Here is a 25,538-nt window from a genome sequence, read left to right on the forward strand (position 1 = left end):
AAAGATGTTTTGAGACAGTTTTACCTTCTCTCCATCTCTTGAGTAGACGTGAGGGCTGGGCAGCCTCCGAAACTGTTTTACCATCCAACAAAACATTCTGTCCCAAGTACTAACCTCAATACTCTGAAGACAATTAATGAAAACTCAATTAAGGGCGTCAATGCTATTGCCTTTGTGAAATGCGAAAAGATGTTTACATTTTTTCAATTTAGCATGCTTTTTCCCTCAGCCTCGGTAGTTCAGTGGTGATGAGGATAGATGTGATGAGGTGTTTACATTTTTTGTCAAGCCTGACACGAGGCAGGTCTATTGTAGAATGGCCAGCTTGGACATATGTGCAGTCCTCTACCTTCTAGAGAGAGCATTGGTAATGGAAAGGACAAAGGAATAAAGGCTTTAGGAGAACAAGTGTTTTTTTCCGTGAACTCTAGATGCTTAAAGCATATATAAAACCTAAAATTCAAGCCAAACTAAAGCGGACATCCAGGAATTGCGCTCCCCTGTCTAATACCCAAGCTGTGTGCCAGTCAAGGAGCTTAGATTTCAACACCTGCAAATTTTCACACCACTAGAAGGGCATGAAACAGAACAAAGGAAAAAGGGAAGGTATGCTATAAAGATGTTTTAAAACATTTCTAACTTCTCTACATCTCTTGAGTAGACGTGATGGGTGGACAGCTTCCGAAACAGTTTTCCAACAAAACATTCTGTCCCAAGTACTAACTTCATTAGTGTGACTGTCCAGAGGTGCAGTGGAACACAATGTGGGCATTGGTAGTTCAGTGGTGATGAGGTTAGTGTGTGGTTTAGTACGTAGTACTGATGGACCATCAAAAAACATTCTGTCTACACGCGATGGCGTCTTCAATGGAACTCCTTTTTACAACACGTGGGCATTGGTGGTTCAGTGGTCGAATTCTCGCCTGCCACGCGGGAGACCCGGGTTCGATTCCCGGCCAATGCAAGCGCCTCTTTAAAAGTCTCAGCTTGACTGACTGATATACAGTAACAGAGGTCTCAGCCTTCTATTTATTCTCAGGACAATTAATGAAGACCCAATTAAGTGTGTCAATGCTATTGTCTTTATGAAATGCGAAAAGGTGTTTACAATTGTTTTTCAATTTAGCAGGCGCATTCCCTCAGCCTCGTTGGCGCAGTTGGCAGCGCGTCAGTCTCATAATCTGAAGGTCGTGAGTTCAAGCCTCACACGAGGCAGGTTTTTCGTAGAATGGACAGCTTCGACATATGTGCGGTCCTCTACCTTCCAGAGACAGCATTGGTAATCCAAAGGTCAAAGGAATAAAGTCTTCAGCACAACAAGTGTTCTTTCCGTGAACTCCAGCTCCCCTCTCTAGTACCGAGACTCGTGCCAGTCAAGGAGCTTAGACTTCAACACCTGCACATTTTCACACCACTAGAATGACATGAAACAGAACAAATGAAAAAGGGAGGGTATGCTATAAAGATGTTTTGAGACAGTTCTACCTTCTCTCCATCTCTTGAGTAGACTTGAGGGCTGGGCAGCCTCCGAAACTGTTTTACAACAAAACTTTCTGTCCCAAGTACTAACCTCAATAGTCTGAAGACAATTAATGAAGACTCAATTAAGGGCGTCAATGCTATTGCCTTTGTGAAATGCGAAAAGATGTTTACATTTTTTCAATTTAGCATGCTTTTTCCCTCAGCCTCGGTAGTTCAGTGGTGATGAGGATAGATGTGATGAGGTGTTTACATTTTTTGTCAAGCCTGACACGAGGCAGGTCTATTGTAGAATGGCCAGCTTGGACATATGTGCAGTCCTCTACCTTCTAGAGAGAGCATTGGTAATGCAAAGGACAAAGGAATAAAGGCTTTAGGAGAACAAGTGTTTTTTTCCGTGAACTCTAGATGCTTAAAGCATATATAAAACCTAAAATTCAAGCCGAACTAAAGCGGACATCCAGGAATTGCGCTCCCCTGTCTAATACCCAAGATGTGTGCCAGTCAAGGAGCTTAGATTTCAACACCTGCAAATTTTCACACCACTAGAAGGGCATGAAACAGAACAAAGGAAAAAGGGAAGGTATGCTATAAAGATGTTTTAAAACATTTCTACCTTCTCTCCATCTCTTGAGTAGACGTGATGGGTGGACAGCTTCCGAAACAGTTTTACCTTTCAACAAAACATTCTGTTCCAAGTACAAATGTCATTAGTGCGACTGTCCAGTGGTGCAGTGGAACACAATGTGGGCATTGGTAGTTCAGTGGTGATGAGGTTAGTGTGTGGTTTAGTACGTAGTACTGATGGACCATCAAAAAACATTCTGTCTACACGCGATGGCGTCTTCAATGGAACTCCTTTTTACAACACGTGGGCATTGGTGGTTCAGTGGTCGAATTCTCGCCTGCCACGCGGGAGACCCGGGTTCGATTCACGGCCAATGCAAGCGCCTCTTTAAAAGTCTCAGCTTGACTGACTGATATGCAGTAACAGAGGTCTCAGCCTTCTATTTATTCTCAGGACAATTAATGAAGACCCAATTAAGTGTGTCAATGCTATTGTCTTTATGAAATGCGAAAAGGTGTTTACAATTAACAGTTGGCAGCGCGTCAGTCTCATAATCTGAAGGTCGTGAGTTCAAGCCTCACACGAGGCAGGTTTTTCGTAGAATGGACAGCTTCGACATATGTGCGGTCCTCTACCTTCCAGAGACAGCATTGGTAATCCAAAGGTCAAAGGAATAAAGTCTTCAGCACAACAAGTGTTCTTTCCGTGAACTCCAGCTCCCCTCTCTAGTACCGAGATTTGTGCCAGTCAAGGAGCTTAGACTTCAACACCTGCACATTTTCACATCACTAGAATGACATGAAACAGAACAAAGGAAAAAGGGAGGGTATGCTATAAAGATGTTTTGAGACAGTTCTACCTTCTCTCCATCTCTTGAGTAGACGTGAGGGCTGGGCAGCCTCCGAAACTGTTTTACCATCCAACAAAACATTCTGTCCCAAGTACTAACCTCAATAGTCTGAAGACAATTAATGAAGACTCAATTAAGGGCGTCAATGCTATTGCCTTTGTGAAATGCGAAAAGATGTTTACATTTTTTCAATTTAGCATGCTTTTTCCCTCAGCCTCGGTAGTTCAGTGGTGATGAGGATAGATGTGATGAGGTGTTTACATTTTTTGTCAAGCCTGACACGAGGCAGGTCTATTGTAGAATGGCCAGCTTGGACATATGTGCAGTCCTCTACCTTCTAGAGAGAGCATTGGTAATGCAAAGGACAAAGGAATAAAGGCTTTAGGAGAACAAGTGTTTTTTTCTGTGAACTCTAGATGCTTAAAGCATATATAAAACCTAAAATTCAACCCAAACTAAAGCGGACATCCAGGAATTGCGCTCCCCTGTCTAATACCCAAGATGTGTGCCAGTCAAGGAGCTTAGATTTCAACACCTGCAAATTTTCACACCACTAGAAGGGCATGAAACAGAACAAAGGAAAAAGGGAAGGTATGCTATAAAGATGTTTTAAGACATTTCTACCTTCTCTCCATCTCTTGAGTAGACGTGATGGGTGGACAGCTTCCGAAACAGTTTTCCAACAAAACATTCTGTCCCAAGTACTAACTTCATTAGTGTGACTGTCCAGAGGTGCAGTGGAACACAATGTGGGCATTGGTAGTTCAGTGGTGATGAGGTTAGTGTGTGGTTTAGTACGTAGTACTGATGGACCATCAAAAAACATTCTGTCTACACGCGATGGCGTCTTCAATAGAACTCTTTTCTACGGCACATGGGCATTGGTGGTTCAGTGGTCGAATTCTCGCCTCTGCATCTGCAAATTCTCACCCCACTAGGATGGCATGAAACACAAAAAAGGGAAAAAGGAAGGTATGCTATAAAGATGATTTAAGACACTTCTACCTTCTCTCCATCTCTTGAGTACACACGAGGGTTGGGCAGTTTCCGAAACTGTTTTACCTTTCAGCAAAACATTCTGTCCCAAGTACAAATGTCATTAGTGCGACTGTCCAGTGGTGCAGTGGAACACAATGTGGGCATTGGTAGTTCAGTGGTGATGAGGTTAGTATGTGGTTTAGTATGTAGTACTGATGGACCATCAAGAAAAAGATTCTGTCTACACGCGATGGCGTCTTCAATGGAACTCCTTTTTCCAACACGTGGGCATTGGTGGTTCAGTGGTCGAATTCTCGCCTGCCACGCGGGAGACCCGGGTTGGATTCCCGGTCAATGCAAGCGCCTCTTTAAAAGTCTCAGCTTGACTGACTGATATGCAGTAACAGAGGTCTCAGCCTTCTACTTATTCTCAGGACAATTAATGAAGACCCAATTAAGTGTGTCAATGCTATTGTCTTTATGAAATGCGAAAAGGTGTTTACAATTGTTTTTCAATTTAGCAGGCGCATTCCCTCAGCCTCGTTGGTGCAGTTGGCAGCGTGTCAGTCTCATAATCTGAAGGTCGTGAGTTCAAGCCTCACACGAGGCAGGTTTTTCGTAGAATGGACAGCTTCGACATATGTGCGGTCTTCTACCTTCCAGAGACAGCATTGGTAATCCAAAGGTCAAAGGAATAAAGTCTTCAGCACAACAAGTGTTCTTTCCGTGAACTCCAGCTCCCCTCTCTAGTACCGAGATTTGTGCCAGTCAAGGAGCTTAGACTTCAACACCTGCACATTTTCACATCACTAGAATGACATGAAACAGAACAAAGGAAAAAGGGAGGGTATGCTATAAAGATGTTTTGAGACAGTTCTACCTTCTCTCCATCTCTTGAGTAGACGTGAGGGCTGGGCAGCCTCCGAAACTGTTTTACCATCCAACAAAACATTCTGTCCCAAGTACTAACCTCAATAGTCTGAAGACAATTAATGAAGACTCAATTAAGGGCGTCAATGCTATTGCCTTTGTGAAATGCGAAAAGATGTTTACATTTTTTCAATTTAGCATGCTTTTTCCCTCAGCCTCGGTAGTTCAGTGGTGATGAGGATAGATGTGATGAGGTGTTTACATTTTTTGTCAAGCCTGACACGAGGCAGGTCTATTGTAGAATGGCCAGCTTGGACATATGTGCAGTCCTCTACCTTCTAGAGAGAGCATTGGTAATGCAAAGGACAAAGGAATAAAGGCTTTAGGAGAACAAGTGTTTTTTTCTGTGAACTCTAGATGCTTAAAGCATATATAAAACCTAAAATTCAACCCAAACTAAAGCGGACATCCAAGAATTGCGCTCCCCTGTCTAATACCCAAGATGTGTGCCAGTCAAGGAGCTTAGATTTCAACACCTGCAAATTTTCACACCACTAGAAGGGCATGAAACAGAACAAAGGAAAAAGCGAAGGTATGCTATAAAGATGTTTTAAGACATTTCTACCTTCTCTCCATCTCTTGAGTAGACGTGATGGGTGGACAGCTTCCGAAACAGTTTTACCTTTCAACAAAACATTCTGTCCCAAGTACAAATGTCATTAGTGCGACTGTCCAGTGGTGCAGTGGAACACAATGTGGGCATTGGTAGTTCAGTGGTGATGAGGTTAGTGTGTGGTTTAGTACGTAGTACTGATGGACCATCAAAAAACATTCTGTCTACACGCGATGGCGTCTTCAATGGAACTCCTTTCTCCGGCACATGGGCATTGGTGGTTCAGTGGTCGAATTCTCGCCTCTGCATCTGCAAATTTTCACACCACTAGAAGGGCATGAAACAGAACAAAGGAAAAAGGGAAGGTATGCTATAAAGATGTTTTAAAACATTTCTACCTTCTCTCCATCTCTTGAGTAGACGTGATGGGTGGACAGCTTCCGAAACAGTTTTACCTTTCAACAAAACATTCTGTCCCAAGTACAAATGTCATTAGTGCGACTGTCCAGTGGTGCAGTGGAACACAATGTGGGCATTGGTAGTTCAGTGGTGATGAGGTTAGTGTGTGGTTTAGTACGTAGTACTGATGGACCATCAAAAAACATTCTGTCTACACGCGATGGCGTCTTCAATGGAACTCCTTTTTACAACACGTGGGCATTGGTGGTTCAGTGGTCGAATTCTCGCCTGCCACGCGGGAGACCCGGGTTCGATTCCCGGCCAATGCAAGCGCCTCTTTAAAAGTCTCAGCTTGACTGACTGATATGCAGTAACAGAGGTCTCAGCCTTCTATTTATTCTCAGGACAATTAATGAAGACCCAATTAAGTGTGTCAATGCTATTGTCTTTATGAAATGCGAAAAGGTGTTTACAATTAACAGTTGGCAGCGCGTCAGTCTCATAATCTGAAGGTCGTGAGTTCAAGCCTCACACGAGGCAGGTTTTTCGTAGAATGGACAGCTTCGACATATGTGCGGTCCTCTACCTTCCAGAGACAGCATTGGTAATCCAAAGGTCAAAGGAATAAAGTCTTCAGCACAACAAGTGTTCTTTCCGTGAACTCCAGCTCCCCTCTCTAGTACCGAGATTTGTGCCAGTCAAGGAGCTTAGACTTCAACACCTGCACATTTTCACACCACTAGAATGACATGAAACAGAACAAAGGAAAAAGGGAGGGTATGCTATAAAGATGTTTTGAGACAGTTTTACCTTCTCTCCATCTCTTGAGTAGACGTGAGGGCTGGGCAGCCTCCGAAACTGTTTTACCATCCAACAAAACATTCTGTCCCAAGTACTAACCTCAATACTCTGAAGACAATTAATGAAGACTCAATTAAGGGCGTCAATGCTATTGCCTTTGTGAAATGCGAAAAGATGTTTACATTTTTTCAATTTAGCATGCTTTTTCCCTCAGCCTCGGTAGTTCAGTGGTGATGAGGATAGATGTGATGAGGTGTTTACATTTTTTGTCAAGCCTGACACGAGGCAGGTCTATTGTAGAATGGCCAGCTTGGACATATGTGCAGTCCTCTACCTTCTAGAGAGAGCATTGGTAATGGAAAGGACAAAGGAATAAAGGCTTTAGGAGAACAAGTGTTTTTTTCCGTGAACTCTAGATGCTTAAAGCATATATAAAACCTAAAATTCAAGCCAAACTAAAGCGGACATCCAGGAATTGCGCTCCCCTGTCTAATACCCAAGCTGTGTGCCAGTCAAGGAGCTTAGATTTCAACACCTGCAAATTTTCACACCACTAGAAGGGCATGAAACAGAACAAAGGAAAAAGGGAAGGTATGCTATAAAGATGTTTTAAAACATTTCTACCTTCTCTCCATCTCTTGAGTAGACGTGATGGGTGGACAGCTTCCGAAACAGTTTTACCTTTCAACAAAACATTCTGTTCCAAGTACAAATGTCATTAGTGCGACTGTCCAGTGGTGCAGTGGAACACAATGTGGGCATTGGTAGTTCAGTGGTGATGAGGTTAGTGTGTGGTTTAGTACGTAGTACTGATGGACCATCAAAAAACATTCTGTCTACACGCGATGGCGTCTTCAATGGAACTCCTTTTTACAACACGTGGGCATTGGTGGTTCAGTGGTCGAATTCTCGCCTGCCACGCGGGAGACCCGGGTTCGATTCACGGCCAATGCAAGCGCCTCTTTAAAAGTCTCAGCTTGACTGACTGATATGCAGTAACAGAGGTCTCAGCCTTCTATTTATTCTCAGGACAATTAATGAAGACCCAATTAAGTGTGTCAATGCTATTGTCTTTATGAAATGCGAAAAGGTGTTTACAATTAACAGTTGGCAGCGCGTCAGTCTCATAATCTGAAGGTCGTGAGTTCAAGCCTCACACGAGGCAGGTTTTTCGTAGAATGGACAGCTTCGACATATGTGCGGTCCTCTACCTTCCAGAGACAGCATTGGTAATCCAAAGGTCAAAGGAATAAAGTCTTCAGCACAACAAGTGTTCTTTCCGTGAACTCCAGCTCCCCTCTCTAGTACCGAGATTTGTGCCAGTCAAGGAGCTTAGACTTCAACACCTGCACATTTTCACATCACTAGAATGACATGAAACAGAACAAAGGAAAAAGGGAGGGTATGCTATAAAGATGTTTTGAGACAGTTCTACCTTCTCTCCATCTCTTGAGTAGACGTGAGGGCTGGGCAGCCTCCGAAACTGTTTTACCATCCAACAAAACATTCTGTCCCAAGTACTAACCTCAATAGTCTGAAGACAATTAATGAAGACTCAATTAAGGGCGTCAATGCTATTGCCTTTGTGAAATGCGAAAAGATGTTTACATTTTTTCAATTTAGCATGCTTTTTCCCTCAGCCTCGGTAGTTCAGTGGTGATGAGGATAGATGTGATGAGGTGTTTACATTTTTTGTCAAGCCTGACACGAGGCAGGTCTATTGTAGAATGGCCAGCTTGGACATATGTGCAGTCCTCTACCTTCTAGAGAGAGCATTGGTAATGCAAAGGACAAAGGAATAAAGGCTTTAGGAGAACAAGTGTTTTTTTCTGTGAACTCTAGATGCTTAAAGCATATATAAAACCTAAAATTCAACCCAAACTAAAGCGGACATCCAGGAATTGCGCTCCCCTGTCTAATACCCAAGATGTGTGCCAGTCAAGGAGCTTAGATTTCAACACCTGCAAATTTTCACACCACTAGAAGGGCATGAAACAGAACAAAGGAAAAAGGGAAGGTATGCTATAAAGATGTTTTAAGACATTTCTACCTTCTCTCCATCTCTTGAGTAGACGTGATGGGTGGACAGCTTCCGAAACAGTTTTCCAACAAAACATTCTGTCCCAAGTACTAACTTCATTAGTGTGACTGTCCAGAGGTGCAGTGGAACACAATGTGGGCATTGGTAGTTCAGTGGTGATGAGGTTAGTGTGTGGTTTAGTACGTAGTACTGATGGACCATCAAAAAACATTCTGTCTACACGCGATGGCGTCTTCAATAGAACTCTTTTCTACGGCACATGGGCATTGGTGGTTCAGTGGTCGAATTCTCGCCTCTGCATCTGCAAATTCTCACCCCACTAGGATGGCATGAAACACAAAAAAGGGAAAAAGGAAGGTATGCTATAAAGATGATTTAAGACACTTCTACCTTCTCTCCATCTCTTGAGTACACACGAGGGTTGGGCAGTTTCCGAAACTGTTTTACCTTTCAGCAAAACATTCTGTCCCAAGTACAAATGTCATTAGTGCGACTGTCCAGTGGTGCAGTGGAACACAATGTGGGCATTGGTAGTTCAGTGGTGATGAGGTTAGTATGTGGTTTAGTATGTAGTACTGATGGACCATCAAGAAAAAGATTCTGTCTACACGCGATGGCGTCTTCAATGGAACTCCTTTTTCCAACACGTGGGCATTGGTGGTTCAGTGGTCGAATTCTCGCCTGCCACGCGGGAGACCCGGGTTGGATTCCCGGTCAATGCAAGCGCCTCTTTAAAAGTCTCAGCTTGACTGACTGATATGCAGTAACAGAGGTCTCAGCCTTCTACTTATTCTCAGGACAATTAATGAAGACCCAATTAAGTGTGTCAATGCTATTGTCTTTATGAAATGCGAAAAGGTGTTTACAATTGTTTTTCAATTTAGCAGGCGCATTCCCTCAGCCTCGTTGGTGCAGTTGGCAGCGTGTCAGTCTCATAATCTGAAGGTCGTGAGTTCAAGCCTCACACGAGGCAGGTTTTTCGTAGAATGGACAGCTTCGACATATGTGCGGTCTTCTACCTTCCAGAGACAGCATTGGTAATCCAAAGGTCAAAGGAATAAAGTCTTCAGCACAACAAGTGTTCTTTCCGTGAACTCCAGCTCCCCTCTCTAGTACCGAGATTTGTGCCAGTCAAGGAGCTTAGACTTCAACACCTGCACATTTTCACATCACTAGAATGACATGAAACAGAACAAAGGAAAAAGGGAGGGTATGCTATAAAGATGTTTTGAGACAGTTCTACCTTCTCTCCATCTCTTGAGTAGACGTGAGGGCTGGGCAGCCTCCGAAACTGTTTTACCATCCAACAAAACATTCTGTCCCAAGTACTAACCTCAATAGTCTGAAGACAATTAATGAAGACTCAATTAAGGGCGTCAATGCTATTGCCTTTGTGAAATGCGAAAAGATGTTTACATTTTTTCAATTTAGCATGCTTTTTCCCTCAGCCTCGGTAGTTCAGTGGTGATGAGGATAGATGTGATGAGGTGTTTACATTTTTTGTCAAGCCTGACACGAGGCAGGTCTATTGTAGAATGGCCAGCTTGGACATATGTGCAGTCCTCTACCTTCTAGAGAGAGCATTGGTAATGCAAAGGACAAAGGAATAAAGGCTTTAGGAGAACAAGTGTTTTTTTCTGTGAACTCTAGATGCTTAAAGCATATATAAAACCTAAAATTCAACCCAAACTAAAGCGGACATCCAAGAATTGCGCTCCCCTGTCTAATACCCAAGATGTGTGCCAGTCAAGGAGCTTAGATTTCAACACCTGCAAATTTTCACACCACTAGAAGGGCATGAAACAGAACAAAGGAAAAAGCGAAGGTATGCTATAAAGATGTTTTAAGACATTTCTACCTTCTCTCCATCTCTTGAGTAGACGTGATGGGTGGACAGCTTCCGAAACAGTTTTACCTTTCAACAAAACATTCTGTCCCAAGTACAAATGTCATTAGTGCGACTGTCCAGTGGTGCAGTGGAACACAATGTGGGCATTGGTAGTTCAGTGGTGATGAGGTTAGTGTGTGGTTTAGTACGTAGTACTGATGGACCATCAAAAAACATTCTGTCTACACGCGATGGCGTCTTCAATGGAACTCCTTTCTCCGGCACATGGGCATTGGTGGTTCAGTGGTCGAATTCTCGCCTCTGCATCTGCAAATTTTCACACCACTAGAAGGGCATGAAACAGAACAAAGGAAAAAGGGAAGGTATGCTATAAAGATGTTTTAAAACATTTCTACCTTCTCTCCATCTCTTGAGTAGACGTGATGGGTGGACAGCTTCCGAAACAGTTTTACCTTTCAACAAAACATTCTGTCCCAAGTACAAATGTCATTAGTGCGACTGTCCAGTGGTGCAGTGGAACACAATGTGGGCATTGGTAGTTCAGTGGTGATGAGGTTAGTGTGTGGTTTAGTACGTAGTACTGATGGACCATCAAAAAACATTCTGTCTACACGCGATGGCGTCTTCAATGGAACTCCTTTTTACAACACGTGGGCATTGGTGGTTCAGTGGTCGAATTCTCGCCTGCCACGCGGGAGACCCGGGTTCGATTCCCGGCCAATGCAAGCGCCTCTTTAAAAGTCTCAGCTTGACTGACTGATATGCAGTAACAGAGGTCTCAGCCTTCTATTTATTCTCAGGACAATTAATGAAGACCCAATTAAGTGTGTCAATGCTATTGTCTTTATGAAATGCGAAAAGGTGTTTACAATTAACAGTTGGCAGCACGTCAGTCTCATAATCTGAAGGTCGTGAGTTCAAGCCTCACACGAGGCAGGTTTTTCGTAGAATGGACAGCTTCGACATATGTGCGGTCCTCTACCTTCCAGAGACAGCATTGGTAATCCAAAGGTCAAAGGAATAAAGTCTTCAGCACAACAAGTGTTCTTTCCGTGAACTCCAGCTCCCCTCTCTAGTACCGAGATTTGTGCCAGTCAAGGAGCTTAGACTTCAACACCTGCACATTTTCACACCACTAGAATGACATGAAACAGAACAAAGGAAAAAGGGAGGGTATGCTATAAAGATGTTTTGAGACAGTTTTACCTTCTCTCCATCTCTTGAGTAGACGTGAGGGCTGGGCAGCCTCCGAAACTGTTTTACCATCCAACAAAACATTCTGTCCCAAGTACTAACCTCAATACTCTGAAGACAATTAATGAAGACTCAATTAAGGGCGTCAATGCTATTGCCTTTGTGAAATGCGAAAAGATGTTTACATTTTTTCAATTTAGCATGCTTTTTCCCTCAGCCTCGGTAGTTCAGTGGTGATGAGGATAGATGTGATGAGGTGTTTACATTTTTTGTCAAGCCTGACACGAGGCAGGTCTATTGTAGAATGGCCAGCTTGGACATATGTGCAGTCCTCTACCTTCTAGAGAGAGCATTGGTAATGGAAAGGACAAAGGAATAAAGGCTTTAGGAGAACAAGTGTTTTTTTCCGTGAACTCTAGATGCTTAAAGCATATATAAAACCTAAAATTCAAGCCAAACTAAAGCGGACATCCAGGAATTGTGCTCCCCTGTCTAATACCCAAGCTGTGTGCCAGTCAAGGAGCTTAGATTTCAACACCTGCAAATTTTCACACCACTAGAAGGGCATGAAACAGAACAAAGGAAAAAGGGAAGGTATGCTATAAAGATGTTTTAAAACATTTCTAACTTCTCTACATCTCTTGAGTAGACGTGATGGGTGGACAGCTTCCGAAACAGTTTTCCAACAAAACATTCTGTCCCAAGTACTAACTTCATTAGTGTGACTGTCCAGAGGTGCAGTGGAACACAATGTGGGCATTGGTAGTTCAGTGGTGATGAGGTTAGTGTGTGGTTTAGTACGTAGTACTGATGGACCATCAAAAAACATTCTGTCTACACGCGATGGCGTCTTCAATGGAACTCCTTTTTACAACACGTGGGCATTGGTGGTTCAGTGGTCGAATTCTCGCCTGCCACGCGGGAGACCCGGGTTCGATTCCCGGCCAATGCAAGCGCCTCTTTAAAAGTCTCAGCTTGACTGACTGATATACAGTAACAGAGGTCTCAGCCTTCTATTTATTCTCAGGACAATTAATGAAGACCCAATTAAGTGTGTCAATGCTATTGTCTTTATGAAATGCGAAAAGGTGTTTACAATTGTTTTTCAATTTAGCAGGCGCATTCCCTCAGCCTCGTTGGCGCAGTTGGCAGCGCGTCAGTCTCATAATCTGAAGGTCGTGAGTTCAAGCCTCACACGAGGCAGGTTTTTCGTAGAATGGACAGCTTCGACATATGTGCGGTCCTCTACCTTCCAGAGACAGCATTGGTAATCCAAAGGTCAAAGGAATAAAGTCTTCAGCACAACAAGTGTTCTTTCCGTGAACTCCAGCTCCCCTCTCTAGTACCGAGATTTGTGCCAGTCAAGGAGCTTAGACTTCAACACCTGCACATTTTCACACCACTAGAATGACATGAAACAGAACAAAGGAAAAAGGGAGGGTATGCTATAAAGATGTTTTGAGACAGTTCTACCTTCTCTCCATCTCTTGAGTAGACGTGAGGGCTGGGCAGCCTCCGAAACTGTTTTACCATCCAACAAAACATTCTGTCCCAAGTACTAACCTCAATAGTCTGAAGACAATTAATGAAGACTCAATTAAGGGCGTCAATGCTATTGCCTTTGTGAAATGCGAAAAGATGTTTACATTTTTTCAATTTAGCATGCTTTTTCCCTCAGCCTCGGTAGTTCAGTGGTGATGAGGATAGATGTGATGAGGTGTTTACATTTTTTGTCAAGCCTTGGACATATGTGCAGTCCTCTACCTTCTAGAGAGAGCATTGGTAATGCAAAGGACAAAGGAATAAAGGCTTTAGGAGAACAAGTGTTTTTTTCCGTGAACTCTAGATGCTTAAAGCATATATAAAACCTAAAATTCAACCCAAACTAAAGCGGACATCCAGGAATTGCGCTCCCCTGTCTAATACCCAAGATGTGTGCCAGTCAAGGAGCTTAGATTTCAACACCTGCAAATTTTCACACCACTAGAAGGGCATGAAACAGAACAAAGGAAAAAGGGAAGGTATGCTATAAAGATGTTTTAAAACATTTCTACCTTCTCTCCATCTCTTGAGTAGACGTGATGGGTGGACAGCTTCCGAAACAGTTTTCCAACAAAACATTCTGTCCCAAGTACTAACTTCATTAGTGTGACTGTCCAGAGGTGCAGTGGAACACAATGTGGGCATTGGTAGTTCAGTGGTGATGAGGTTAGTGTGTGGTTTAGTACGTAGTACTGATGGACCATCAAAAAACATTCTGTCTACACGCGATGGCGTCTTCAATGGAACTCCTTTTTACAACACGTGGGCATTGGTGGTTCAGTGGTCGAATTCTCGCCTCTGCATCTGCAAATTCTCACCCCACTAGGATGGCATGAAACACAACAAAGGGAAAAAGGAAGGTATGCTATAAAGATGATTTAAGACACTTCTACCTTCTCTCCATCTCTTGAGTAGACGTGATGGGTGGACAGCTTCCGAAACAGTTTTCCAACAAAACATTCTGTCCCAAGTACTAACTTCATTAGTGTGACTGTCCAGAGGTGCAGTGGAACACAATGTGGGCATTGGTAGTTCAGTGGTGATGAGGTTAGTGTGTGGTTTAGTACGTAGTACTGATGGACCATCAAAAAACATTCTGTCTACACGCGATGGCGTCTTCAATGGAACTCCTTTCTCCGGCACATGGGCATTGGTGGTTCAGGTGGTCGAATTCTCGCCTCTGCATCTGCAAATTCTCACCCCACTAGAATGGCATGAAACACAACAAAGGGAAAAAGGAAGGTATGCTATAAAGATGATTTAAGACACTTCTACCTTCTCTCCATCTCTTGAGTAGACACGAGGGTTGGGCAGTTTCCGAAACTGTTTTACCTTTCAGCAAAACATTCTGTCCCAAGTACAAATGTCATTAGTGCGACTGTCCAGTGGTGCAGTGGAACACAATGTGGGCATTGGTAGTTCAGTGGTGATGAGGTTAGTATGTGGTTTAGTATGTAGTACTGATGGACCATCAAGAAAAAGATTCTGTCTACACGCGATGGCGTCTTCAATGGAACTCCTTTTTCCAACACGTCGGCATTGGTGGTTCAGTGGTCGAATTCTCGCCTGCCACGCGGGAGACCCGGGTTTGATTCTCGGCCAATGCAAGCGCCTCTTTAAAAGTCTCAGCTTGACTGACTGATATGCAGTAACAGAGGTCTCAGCCTTCTACTTATTCTCAGGACAATTAATGAAGACCCAATTAAGTGTGTCAATGCTATTGTCTTTATGAAATGCGAAAAGGTGTTTACAATTGTTTTTCAATTTAGCAGGCGCATTCCCTCAGCCTTGTTGGCGCAGTTGGCAGCGCGTCAGTCTCATAATCTGAAGGTCGTGAGTTCAAGCCTCACACGAGGCAGGTTTTTCGTAGAATGGACGGCTTCGACATATGTGCGGTCCTCTACCTTCCAGAGACAGCATTGGTAATCCAAAGGTCAAAGGAATAAAGTCTTCAGCACAACAAGTGTTCTTTCCGTGAACTCCAGCTCCCCTCTCTAGTACCGAGATTTGTGCCAGTCAAGGAGCTTAGACTTCAACACCTGCACATTTTCACACCACTAGAATGACATGAAACAGAACAAAGGAAAAAGGGAGGGTATGCTATAAAGATGTTTTGAGACAGTTCTACCTTCTCTCCATCTCTTGAGTAGACGTGAGGGCTGGGCAGCCTCCGAAACTGTTTTACCATCCAACAAAACATTCTGTCCCAAGTACTAACCTCAATAGTCTGAAGACAATTAATGAAGACTCAATTAAGGGCGTCAATGCTATTGCCTTTGTGAAATGCGAAAAGATGTTTACATTTTTTCAATTTAGCATGCTTTTTCCCTCAGCCTCGGTAGTTCAGTGGTGATGAGGATAGATGTGATGAGGTGGTGTTTACATTTTTTGTCAAGCCTGACACGAGGCAGGTCTATTGTAGAATGGCCAGCTTGGACATATGTGCAGTCCTCTACCTTCTAGAGAGAGCATTGGTAATGCAAAGGACAAAGGAATAAAGGCTTTAGGAGAACAACTGTTTTTTTCCGTGAACTCTAGATGCTTAAAGCATATATAAAACCTAAAATTCAAGCCAAACTAAAACGGACATCCAGGAATTGCGCTCCCCTGTCTAATACCCAAGATGTGTGCCAGTCAAGGAACTCCTTTCTCCGGCACATGGGCATTGGTGGTTCAGTGGTCGAATTCTCGCCTCTGCATCTGCAAATTCTCACCCCACTAGAATGGCATGAAACACAACAAAGGGAAAAAGGAAGGTATGCTATAAAGATGATTTAAGACACATCTACCTTCTCTCCATCTCTTGAGTAGACACGAGGGTTGGGCAGTTTCCGAAACTGTTTTACCTTTCAGCAAAACATTCTGTCCCAAGTACAAATGTCATTAGTGCGACTGTCCAGTGGTGCAGTGGAACACAATGTGTTTAGTATGTAGTACTGATGGACCATCAAGAAAAAGATTCTGTCTACACGCGATGGCGTCTTCAATGGAACTCCTTTTTCCAACACGTGGGCATTGGTGGTTCAGTGGTCGAATTCTCGCCTGCCACGCGGGAGACCCGGGTTCGATTCCCGGCCAATGCAAGCGCCTCTTTAAAAGTCTCAGCTTGACTGACTGATATGCAGTAACAGAGGTCTCAGCCTTCTATTTATTCTCAGGACAATTAATGAAGACCCAATTAAGTGTGTCAATGCTATTGTCTTTATGAAATGCGAAAAGGTGTTTACAATTGTTTTTCAATTTAGCAGGCGCATTCCCTCAGCCTCGTTGGCGCAGTTGGCAGCGCGTCAGTCTCATAATCTGAAGGTCGTGAGTTCAAGCCTCACACGAGGCAGGTTTTTCGTAGAATGGACAGCTTCGACATATGTGCGGTCCTCTACCTTCCAGAGACAGCATTGGTAATCCAAAGGTCAAAGGAATAAAGTCTTCAGCACAACAAGTGTTCTTTCCGTGAACTCCAGCTCCCCTCTCTAGTACCGAGATTTGTGCCAGTCAAGGAGCTTAGACTTCAACACCTGCACATTTTCACACCACTAGAATGACATGAAACAGAACAAAGGAAAAAGGGAAGGTATGCTATAAAGATGTTTTAAGACATTTCTACCTTCTCTCCATCTGTTGAGTAGACGTGATGGGTGGACAGCTTCCGAAACAGTTTTACCTTTCAACAAAACATTCTGTCCCAAGTACAAATGTCATTAGTGCGACTGTCCAGTGGTGCAGTGGAACACAATGTGGGCATTGGTAGTTCAGTGGTGATGAGGTTAGTATGTGGTTTAGTATGTAGTACTGATGGACCATCAAGAAAAAGATTCTGTCTACACGCGATGGCGTCTTCAATGGAACTCCTTTTTCCAACACGTGGGCATTGGTGGTCCAGTGGTCGAATTCTCGCCTGCCACGCGGGAGACCCGGGTTCGATTCCCGGCCAATATAAGCGCCTCTTTAAAAGTCTCAGCTTGACTGACTGATATGCAGTAACAGAGGTCTCAGCCTTCTATTTATTCTCAGGACAATTAATGAAGACCCAATTAAGTGTGTCAATGCTATTGTCTTTATGAAATGCGAAAAGGTGTTTACAATTAACAGTTGGCAGCGCGTCAGTCTCATAATCTGAAGGTCGTGAGTTCAAGCCTCACACGAGGCAGGTTTTTCGTAGAATGGACAGCTTCGACATATGTGCGGTCCTCTACCTTCCAGAGACAGCATTGGTAATCCAAAGGTCAAAGGAATAAAGTCTTCAGCACAACAAGTGTTCTTTCCGTGAACTCCAGCTCCCCTCTCTAGTACCGAGATTTGTGCCAGTCAAGGAGCTTAGACTTCAACACCTGCACATTTTCACACCACTAGAATGACATGAAACAGAACAAAGGAAAAAGGGAGGGTATGCTATAAAGATGTTTTGAGACAGTTCTACCTTCTCTCCATCTCTTGAGTAGACGTGAGGGCTGGGCAGCCTCCGAAACTGTTTTACCATCCAACAAAACATTCTGTCCCAAGTACTAACCTCAATAGTCTGAAGACAATTAATGAAGACTCAATTAAGGGCGTCAATGCTATTGCCTTTGTGAAATGCGAAAAGATGTTTACATTTTTTCAATTTAGCATGCTTTTTCCCTCAGCCTCGGTAGTTCAGTGGTGATGAGGATAGATGTGATGAGGTGTTTACATTTTTTGTCAAGCCTGACACGAGGCAGGTCTATTGTAGAATGGCCAGCTTGGACATATGTGCAGTCCTCTACCTTCTAGAGAGAGCATTGGTAATGCAAAGGACAAAGGAATAAAGGCTTTAGGAGAACAAGTGTTTTTTTCCGTGAACTCTAGATGCTTAAAGCATATATAAAACCTAAAATTCAACCCAAACTAAAGCGGACATCCAGGAATTGCGCTCCCCTGTCTAATACCCAAGATGTGTGCCAGTCAAGGAGCTTAGATTTCAACACCTGCAAATTTTCACACCACTAGAAGGGCATGAAACAGAACAAATGAAAAAGGGAAGGTATGCTATAAAGATGTTTTAAAACATTTCTACCTTCTCTCCATCTCTTGAGTAGACGTGATGGGTGGACAGCTTCCGAAACAGTTTTACCTTTCAACAAAACATTCTGTCCCAAGTACAAATGTCATTAGTGCGACTGTCCAGTGGTGCAGTGGAACACAATGTGGGCATTGGTAGTTCAGTGGTGATGAGGTTAGTGTGTGGTTTAGTACGTAGTACTGATGGACCATCAAAAAACATTCTGTCTACACGCGATGGCGTCTTCAATGGAACTCCTTTCTCCGGCACATGGGCATTGGTGGTTCAGTGGTCGAATTCTCGCCTCTGCATCTGCAAATTTTCACACCACTAGAAGGGCATGAAACAGAACAAAGGAAAAAGGGAAGGTATGCTATAAAGATGTTTTAAAACATTTCTACCTTCTCTCCATCTCTTGAGTAGACGTGATGGGTGGACAGCTTCCGAAACAGTTTTACCTTTCAACAAAACATTCTGTCCCAAGTACAAATGTCATTAGTGCGACTGTCCAGTGGTGCAGTGGAACACAATGTGGGCATTGGTAGTTCAGTGGTGATGAGGTTAGTGTGTGGTTTAGTACGTAGTACTGATGGACCATCAAAAAACATTCTGTCTACACGCGATGGCGTCTTCAATGGAACTCCTTTTTACAACACGTGGGCATTGGTGGTTCAGTGGTCGAATTCTCGCCTGCCACGCGGGAGACCCGGGTTCGATTCCCGGCCAATGCAAGCGCCTCTTTAAAAGTCTCAGCTTGACTGACTGATATGCAGTAACAGAGGTCTCAGCCTTCTATTTATTCTCAGGACAATTAATGAAGACCCAATTAAGTGTGTCAATGCTATTGTCTTTATGAAATGCGAAAAGGTGTTTACAATTAACAGTTGGCAGCACGTCAGTCTCATAATCTGAAGGTCGTGAGTTCAAGCCTCACACGAGGCAGGTTTTTCGTAGAATGGACAGCTTCGACATATGTGCGGTCCTCTACCTTCCAGAGACAGCATTGGTAATCCAAAGGTCAAAGGAATAAAGTCTTCAGCACAACAAGTGTTCTTTCCGTGAACTCCAGCTCCCCTCTCTAGTACCGAGATTTGTGCCAGTCAAGGAGCTTAGACTTCAACACCTGCACATTTTCACACCACTAGAATGACATGAAACAGAACAAAGGAAAAAGGGAGGGTATGCTATAAAGATGTTTTGAGACAGTTTTACCTTCTCTCCATCTCTTGAGTAGACGTGAGGGCTGGGCAGCCTCCGAAACTGTTTTACCATCCAACAAAACATTCTGTCCCAAGTACTAACCTCAATACTCTGAAGACAATTAATGAAGACTCAATTAAGGGCGTCAATGCTATTGCCTTTGTGAAATGCGAAAAGATGTTTACATTTTTTCAATTTAGCATGCTTTTTCCCTCAGCCTCGGTAGTTCAGTGGTGATGAGGATAGATGTGATGAGGTGTTTACATTTTTTGTCAAGCCTGACACGAGGCAGGTCTATTGTAGAATGGCCAGCTTGGACATATGTGCAGTCCTCTACCTTCTAGAGAGAGCATTGGTAATGGAAAGGACAAAGGAATAAAGGCTTTAGGAGAACAAGTGTTTTTTTCCGTGAACTCTAGATGCTTAAAGCATATATAAAACCTAAAATTCAAGCCAAACTAAAGCGGACATCCAGGAATTGTGCTCCCCTGTCTAATACCCAAGCTGTGTGCCAGTCAAGGAGCTTAGATTTCAACACCTGCAAATTTTCACACCACTAGAAGGGCATGAAACAGAACAAAGGAAAAAGGGAAGGTATGCTATAAAGATGTTTTAAAACATTTCTAACTTCTCTACATCTCTTGAGTAGACGTGATGGGTGGACAGCTTCCGAAACAGTTTTCCAACAAAACATTCTGTCCCAAGTACTAACTTCATTAGTGTGACTGTCCAGAGGTGCAGTGGAACACAATGTGGGCATTGGTAGTTCAGTGGTGATGAGGTTAGTGTGTGGTTTAGTACGTAGTACTGATGGACCATCAAAAAACATTCTGTCTACACGCGATGGCGTCTTCAATGGAACTCCTTTTTACAACACGTGGGCATTGGTGGTTCAGTGGTCGAATTCTCGCCTGCCACGCGGGAGACCCGGGTTCGATTCCCGGCCAATGCAAGCGCCTCTTTAAAAGTCTCAGCTTGACTGACTGATATACAGTAACAGAGGTCTCAGCCTTCTATTTATTCTCAGGACAATTAATGAAGACCCAATTAAGTGTGTCAATGCTATTGTCTTTATGAAATGCGAAAAGGTGTTTACAATTGTTTTTCAATTTAGCAGGCGCATTCCCTCAGCCTCGTTGGCGCAGTTGGCAGCGCGTCAGTCTCATAATCTGAAGGTCGTGAGTTCAAGCCTCACACGAGGCAGGTTTTTCGTAGAATGGACAGCTTCGACATATGTGCGGTCCTCTACCTTCCAGAGACAGCATTGGTAATCCAAAGGTCAAAGGAATAAAGTCTTCAGCACAACAAGTGTTCTTTCCGTGAACTCCAGCTCCCCTCTCTAGTACCGAGATTTGTGCCAGTCAAGGAGCTTAGACTTCAACACCTGCACATTTTCACACCACTAGAATGACATGAAACAGAACAAAGGAAAAAGGGAGGGTATGCTATAAAGATGTTTTGAGACAGTTCTACCTTCTCTCCATCTCTTGAGTAGACGTGAGGGCTGGGCAGCCTCCGAAACTGTTTTACCATCCAACAAAACATTCTGTCCCAAGTACTAACCTCAATAGTCTGAAGACAATTAATGAAGACTCAATTAAGGGCGTCAATGCTATTGCCTTTGTGAAATGCGAAAAGATGTTTACATTTTTTCAATTTAGCATGCTTTTTCCCTCAGCCTCGGTAGTTCAGTGGTGATGAGGATAGATGTGATGAGGTGTTTACATTTTTTGTCAAGCCTTGGACATATGTGCAGTCCTCTACCTTCTAGAGAGAGCATTGGTAATGCAAAGGACAAAGGAATAAAGGCTTTAGGAGAACAAGTGTTTTTTTCCGTGAACTCTAGATGCTTAAAGCATATATAAAACCTAAAATTCAACCCAAACTAAAGCGGACATCCAGGAATTGCGCTCCCCTGTCTAATACCCAAGATGTGTGCCAGTCAAGGAGCTTAGATTTCAACACCTGCAAATTTTCACACCACTAGAAGGGCATGAAACAGAACAAAGGAAAAAGGGAAGGTATGCTATAAAGATGTTTTAAAACATTTCTACCTTCTCTCCATCTCTTGAGTAGACGTGATGGGTGGACAGCTTCCGAAACAGTTTTCCAACAAAACATTCTGTCCCAAGTACTAACTTCATTAGTGTGACTGTCCAGAGGTGCAGTGGAACACAATGTGGGCATTGGTAGTTCAGTGGTGATGAGGTTAGTGTGTGGTTTAGTACGTAGTACTGATGGACCATCAAAAAACATTCTGTCTACACGCGATGGCGTCTTCAATGGAACTCCTTTTTACAACACGTGGGCATTGGTGGTTCAGTGGTCGAATTCTCGCCTCTGCATCTGCAAATTCTCACCCCACTAGGATGGCATGAAACACAACAAAGGGAAAAAGGAAGGTATGCTATAAAGATGATTTAAGACACTTCTACCTTCTCTCCATCTCTTGAGTAGACGTGATGGGTGGACAGCTTCCGAAACAGTTTTCCAACAAAACATTCTGTCCCAAGTACTAACTTCATTAGTGTGACTGTCCAGAGGTGCAGTGGAACACAATGTGGGCATTGGTAGTTCAGTGGTGATGAGGTTAGTGTGTGGTTTAGTACGTAGTACTGATGGACCATCAAAAAACATTCTGTCTACACGCGATGGCGTCTTCAATGGAACTCCTTTCTCCGGCACATGGGCATTGGTGGTTCAGGTGGTCGAATTCTCGCCTCTGCATCTGCAAATTCTCACCCCACTAGAATGGCATGAAACACAACAAAGGGAAAAAGGAAGGTATGCTATAAAGATGATTTAAGACACTTCTACCTTCTCTCCATCTCTTGAGTAGACACGAGGGTTGGGCAGTTTCCGAAACTGTTTTACCTTTCAGCAAAACATTCTGTCCCAAGTACAAATGTCATTAGTGCGACTGTCCAGTGGTGCAGTGGAACACAATGTGGGCATTGGTAGTTCAGTGGTGATGAGGTTAGTATGTGGTTTAGTATGTAGTACTGATGGACCATCAAGAAAAAGATTCTGTCTACACGCGATGGCGTCTTCAATGGAACTCCTTTTTCCAACACGTCGGCATTGGTGGTTCAGTGGTCGAATTCTCGCCTGCCACGCGGGAGACCCGGGTTTGATTCTCGGCCAATGCAAGCGCCTCTTTAAAAGTCTCAGCTTGACTGACTGATATGCAGTAACAGAGGTCTCAGCCTTCTACTTATTCTCAGGACAATTAATGAAGACCCAATTAAGTGTGTCAATGCTATTGTCTTTATGAAATGCGAAAAGGTGTTTACAATTGTTTTTCAATTTAGCAGGCGCATTCCCTCAGCCTTGTTGGCGCAGTTGGCAGCGCGTCAGTCTCATAATCTGAAGGTCGTGAGTTCAAGCCTCACACGAGGCAGGTTTTTCGTAGAATGGACGGCTTCGACATATGTGCGGTCCTCTACCTTCCAGAGACAGCATTGGTAATCCAAAGGTCAAAGGAATAAAGTCTTCAGCACAACAAGTGTTCTTTCCGTGAACTCCAGCTCCCCTCTCTAGTACCGAGATTTGTGCCAGTCAAGGAGCTTAGACTTCAACACCTGCACATTTTCACACCACTAGAATGACATGAAACAGAACAAAGGAAAAAGGGAGGGTATGCTATAAAGATGTTTTGAGACAGTTCTACCTTCTCTCCATCTCTTGAGTAGACGTGAGGGCTGGGCAGCCTCCGAAACTGTTTTACCATCCAACAAAACATTCTGTCCCAAGTACTAACCTCAATAGTCTGAAGACAATTAATGAAGACTCAATTAAGGGCGTCAATGCTATTGCCTTTGTGAAATGCGAAAAGATGTTTACATTTTTTCAATTTAGCATGCTTTTTCCCTCAGCCTCGGTAGTTCAGTGGTGATGAGGATAGATGTGATGAGGTGGTGTTTACATTTTTTGTCAAGCCTGACACGAGGCAGGTCTATTGTAGAATGGCCAGCTTGGACATATGTGCAGTCCTCTACCTTCTAGAGAGAGCATTGGTAATGCAAAGGACAAAGGAATAAAGGCTTTAGGAGAACAACTGTTTTTTTCCGTGAACTCTAGATGCTTAAAGCATATATAAAACCTAAAATTCAAGCCAAACTAAAACGGACATCCAGGAATTGCGCTCCCCTGTCTAATACCCAAGATGTGTGCCAGTCAAGGAACTCCTTTCTCCGGCACATGGGCATTGGTGGTTCAGTGGTCGAATTCTCGCCTCTGCATCTGCAAATTCTCACCCCACTAGAATGGCATGAAACACAACAAAGGGAAAAAGGAAGGTATGCTATAAAGATGATTTAAGACACATCTACCTTCTCTCCATCTCTTGAGTAGACACGAGGGTTGGGCAGTTTCCGAAACTGTTTTACCTTTCAGCAAAACATTCTGTCCCAAGTACAAATGTCATTAGTGCGACTGTCCAGTGGTGCAGTGGAACACAATGTGTTTAGTATGTAGTACTGATGGACCATCAAGAAAAAGATTCTGTCTACACGCGATGGCGTCTTCAATGGAACTCCTTTTTCCAACACGTGGGCATTGGTGGTTCAGTGGTCGAATTCTCGCCTGCCACGCGGGAGACCCGGGTTCGATTCCCGGCCAATGCAAGCGCCTCTTTAAAAGTCTCAGCTTGACTGACTGATATGCAGTAACAGAGGTCTCAGCCTTCTATTTATTCTCAGGACAATTAATGAAGACCCAATTAAGTGTGTCAATGCTATTGTCTTTATGAAATGCGAAAAGGTGTTTACAATTGTTTTTCAATTTAGCAGGCGCATTCCCTCAGCCTCGTTGGCGCAGTTGGCAGCGCGTCAGTCTCATAATCTGAAGGTCGTGAGTTCAAGCCTCACACGAGGCAGGTTTTTCGTAGAATGGACAGCTTCGACATATGTGCGGTCCTCTACCTTCCAGAGACAGCATTGGTAATCCAAAGGTCAAAGGAATAAAGTCTTCAGCACAACAAGTGTTCTTTCCGTGAACTCCAGCTCCCCTCTCTAGTACCGAGATTTGTGCCAGTCAAGGAGCTTAGACTTCAACACCTGCACATTTTCACACCACTAGAATGACATGAAACAGAACAAAGGAAAAAGGGAAGGTATGCTATAAAGATGTTTTAAGACATTTCTACCTTCTCTCCATCTGTTGAGTAGACGTGATGGGTGGACAGCTTCCGAAACAGTTTTACCTTTCAACAAAACATTCTGTCCCAAGTACAAATGTCATTAGTGCGACTGTCCAGTGGTGCAGTGGAACACAATGTGGGCATTGGTAGTTCAGTGGTGATGAGGTTAGTATGTGGTTTAGTATGTAGTACTGATGGACCATCAAGAAAAAGATTCTGTCTACACGCGATGGCGTCTTCAATGGAACTCCTTTTTCCAACACGTGGGCATTGGTGGTCCAGTGGTCGAATTCTCGCCTGCCACGCGGGAGACCCGGGTTCGATTCCCGGCCAATATAAGCGCCTCTTTAAAAGTCTCAGCTTGACTGACTGATATGCAGTAACAGAGGTCTCAGCCTTCTATTTATTCTCAGGACAATTAATGAAGACCCAATTAAGTGTGTCAATGCTATTGTCTTTATGAAATGCGAAAAGGTGTTTACAATTAACAGTTGGCAGCGCGTCAGTCTCATAATCTGAAGGTCGTGAGTTCAAGCCTCACACGAGGCAGGTTTTTCGTAGAATGGACAGCTTCGACATATGTGCGGTCCTCTACCTTCCAGAGACAGCATTGGTAATCCAAAGGTCAAAGGAATAAAGTCTTCAGCACAACAAGTGTTCTTTCCGTGAACTCCAGCTCCCCTCTCTAGTACCGAGATTTGTGCCAGTCAAGGAGCTTAGACTTCAACACCTGCACATTTTCACACCACTAGAATGACATGAAACAGAACAAAGGAAAAAGGGAGGGTATGCTATAAAGATGTTTTGAGACAGTTCTACCTTCTCTCCATCTCTTGAGTAGACGTGAGGGCTGGGCAGCCTCCGAAACTGTTTTACCATCCAACAAAACATTCTGTCCCAAGTACTAACCTCAATAGTCTGAAGACAATTAATGAAGACTCAATTAAGGGCGTCAATGCTATTGCCTTTGTGAAATGCGAAAAGATGTTTACATTTT

The 25,538-nt window shown here is 43.6% G+C and overlaps 17 non-coding genes across 17 annotated transcripts; all 17 read left to right on the forward strand.

Moving 5' to 3' along the window:
• The first annotated feature begins 893 nt into the window (after positions 1-893).
• Positions 894-964, forward strand: trnag-gcc (transfer RNA glycine (anticodon GCC)). The gene has a single exon. It is a non-coding gene; the product is annotated as a tRNA-Gly (tRNA).
• Positions 965-1,142: 178 nt separating this feature from the next.
• On the forward strand, positions 1,143-1,215 carry trnam-cau (transfer RNA methionine (anticodon CAU)). Its single transcript has one exon. It is a non-coding gene; the product is annotated as a tRNA-Met (tRNA).
• Positions 1,216-4,412: 3,197 nt separating this feature from the next.
• trnam-cau (transfer RNA methionine (anticodon CAU)) lies at positions 4,413-4,485 on the forward strand. The gene has a single exon. It is a non-coding gene; the product is annotated as a tRNA-Met (tRNA).
• A 1,530-nt stretch (positions 4,486-6,015) lies between these two features.
• trnag-gcc (transfer RNA glycine (anticodon GCC)) lies at positions 6,016-6,086 on the forward strand. Its single transcript has one exon. It is a non-coding gene; the product is annotated as a tRNA-Gly (tRNA).
• A 3,413-nt stretch (positions 6,087-9,499) lies between these two features.
• On the forward strand, positions 9,500-9,572 carry trnam-cau (transfer RNA methionine (anticodon CAU)). The gene has a single exon. It is a non-coding gene; the product is annotated as a tRNA-Met (tRNA).
• A 1,530-nt stretch (positions 9,573-11,102) lies between these two features.
• Positions 11,103-11,173, forward strand: trnag-gcc (transfer RNA glycine (anticodon GCC)). Its single transcript has one exon. It is a non-coding gene; the product is annotated as a tRNA-Gly (tRNA).
• A 1,350-nt stretch (positions 11,174-12,523) lies between these two features.
• trnag-gcc (transfer RNA glycine (anticodon GCC)) lies at positions 12,524-12,594 on the forward strand. Its single transcript has one exon. It is a non-coding gene; the product is annotated as a tRNA-Gly (tRNA).
• Positions 12,595-12,772: 178 nt separating this feature from the next.
• trnam-cau (transfer RNA methionine (anticodon CAU)) lies at positions 12,773-12,845 on the forward strand. Its single transcript has one exon. It is a non-coding gene; the product is annotated as a tRNA-Met (tRNA).
• A 2,124-nt stretch (positions 12,846-14,969) lies between these two features.
• trnam-cau (transfer RNA methionine (anticodon CAU)) lies at positions 14,970-15,042 on the forward strand. Its single transcript has one exon. It is a non-coding gene; the product is annotated as a tRNA-Met (tRNA).
• Positions 15,043-16,196: 1,154 nt separating this feature from the next.
• trnag-gcc (transfer RNA glycine (anticodon GCC)) lies at positions 16,197-16,267 on the forward strand. Its single transcript has one exon. It is a non-coding gene; the product is annotated as a tRNA-Gly (tRNA).
• A 178-nt stretch (positions 16,268-16,445) lies between these two features.
• Positions 16,446-16,518, forward strand: trnam-cau (transfer RNA methionine (anticodon CAU)). The gene has a single exon. It is a non-coding gene; the product is annotated as a tRNA-Met (tRNA).
• A 2,343-nt stretch (positions 16,519-18,861) lies between these two features.
• Positions 18,862-18,932, forward strand: trnag-gcc (transfer RNA glycine (anticodon GCC)). The gene has a single exon. It is a non-coding gene; the product is annotated as a tRNA-Gly (tRNA).
• A 1,350-nt stretch (positions 18,933-20,282) lies between these two features.
• On the forward strand, positions 20,283-20,353 carry trnag-gcc (transfer RNA glycine (anticodon GCC)). The gene has a single exon. It is a non-coding gene; the product is annotated as a tRNA-Gly (tRNA).
• A 178-nt stretch (positions 20,354-20,531) lies between these two features.
• trnam-cau (transfer RNA methionine (anticodon CAU)) lies at positions 20,532-20,604 on the forward strand. The gene has a single exon. It is a non-coding gene; the product is annotated as a tRNA-Met (tRNA).
• Positions 20,605-22,728: 2,124 nt separating this feature from the next.
• On the forward strand, positions 22,729-22,801 carry trnam-cau (transfer RNA methionine (anticodon CAU)). Its single transcript has one exon. It is a non-coding gene; the product is annotated as a tRNA-Met (tRNA).
• A 1,154-nt stretch (positions 22,802-23,955) lies between these two features.
• trnag-gcc (transfer RNA glycine (anticodon GCC)) lies at positions 23,956-24,026 on the forward strand. Its single transcript has one exon. It is a non-coding gene; the product is annotated as a tRNA-Gly (tRNA).
• A 178-nt stretch (positions 24,027-24,204) lies between these two features.
• Positions 24,205-24,277, forward strand: trnam-cau (transfer RNA methionine (anticodon CAU)). The gene has a single exon. It is a non-coding gene; the product is annotated as a tRNA-Met (tRNA).
• The last annotated feature ends 1,261 nt before the right edge of the window (positions 24,278-25,538 follow it).

This window comes from Channa argus, unplaced genomic scaffold, assembly GCF_033026475.1.
Source record: "Channa argus isolate prfri unplaced genomic scaffold, Channa argus male v1.0 Contig022, whole genome shotgun sequence".
NCBI classification, from domain to species: Eukaryota; Metazoa; Chordata; class Actinopteri; order Anabantiformes; family Channidae; genus Channa; species Channa argus.